The sequence below is a fragment of the Sinocyclocheilus anshuiensis genome, unplaced genomic scaffold (assembly GCF_001515605.1).
Source record: "Sinocyclocheilus anshuiensis isolate Anshui unplaced genomic scaffold, SAMN03320099.WGS_v1.1 scaffold315, whole genome shotgun sequence".
NCBI lineage: Eukaryota > Metazoa > Chordata > Actinopteri > Cypriniformes > Cyprinidae > Sinocyclocheilus > Sinocyclocheilus anshuiensis.
Window position 1 is genome coordinate 1,035,489 of NW_015548210.1, and position 1,236 is coordinate 1,036,724.

The window sequence follows — 1,236 nt, forward strand, 5'->3', positions numbered from 1 at the left end:
ATGCCAGCGGCAACCACATGTGACGACCCCGGGCTGTACTCCGGTTCGTCCACGGTGAAAGCCGACCCGGTGATCCACAGCGCGAAGTTGAAGTATTTCCTCAGCGACCAGCACGGATCAGCTCCAGGCATGACGAAGCGGATATCGTCCTCTTTTGGAAGGCCAAACAAAGTAGTTTCGCTTTCACAACGAAGCACACAGCGCCTTCACGACATGGCGGCGGCAACAACAATACTACAGCGAGAATAAAAGTTACGCCTTCTTTCTTTGCGTGAACATTTGGGCGGCGTTATGCAAATCTTCCCAGATAGTGACGTAGGTATGTGGGGGCGTGTTAGAACGAGCTGTTTTAGGTAGGTGTGGCTGACTCTTAACTTTTATAAAGAATATCTCTTTGGATTTGAGACTTTAGTCTTTGCAACTTTACAGATCTTCTTTATGCACCAAGAGCTTGTAACACTCCAAAGAGAAAGGAAAAATTGAAATCGCATCATATGACCCCTTTAAGCCATAATATAATGAGACTAAATAAAGTCAGATATTAGAGGCACATGGTCACTTAGACTTTTGGAAGTAAATGGATCCCATCCCAAAATCCTTTGTCCAAACATCAGTCTGTTATCAGTTAATAGGACACCACGACAGAAACCAAATAGTAGGCTACTGTGGAAAATGTCATATCCTAAAATGTCACATAGGCCTACCCAGACAGCAGACAGTTTGGGCCCAGATCCGGCCCACATCTGGCCCGCATGGATTTCACATGGGCCAGATGTGGGCCGGATCTGGGCCAACACTATGTTGCTGTCTGGGTAGTATTCTACTTTTTCTAGTAAAATTTTTTATACCAAACTACTATTTCTCTGAAAGCAAAAAACGTGCAAAAAAGTAATACCTCACAGTATTACATAGTAAACTATTATTATTACTACTATTATTATTTAATTGTTACATGTAGACATAAATGGACCAGAGACACTATTATAATAATAGAATTATAACTGAACAGCGCTTCTGTATTTAATTTAAAATAAATAAATGCATAATCAAATCATTTTGTGGGGACAGGAGCAGTAGAATGAGGATAAGAGCTTACCAGCTGAAGAGATCGGCTCTGATCACATTCCTCGATATTGCATTCTTCCATGTTGTACATAACCAGTGATACTGAGTGCGTGACTGCAGCAGACCGCGGCGTTCACAGCGCGTCAGATGGAAGCTCTTTATCGGCTCTTG

General features: G+C 42.6%; 1 long non-coding RNA gene across 1 annotated transcript in view; it reads right to left on the reverse strand.

Moving 5' to 3' along the window:
- Positions 1–1,236, reverse strand: part of LOC107653736 (uncharacterized) — an 8,185-nt gene extending 6,949 nt beyond the window's left edge. Inside the window, exon 1 of the long non-coding RNA XR_001630259.1 lies at positions 1,097–1,236. This is a non-coding gene — a long non-coding RNA (uncharacterized LOC107653736). The remainder of the gene's footprint in view (positions 1–1,096) is intronic.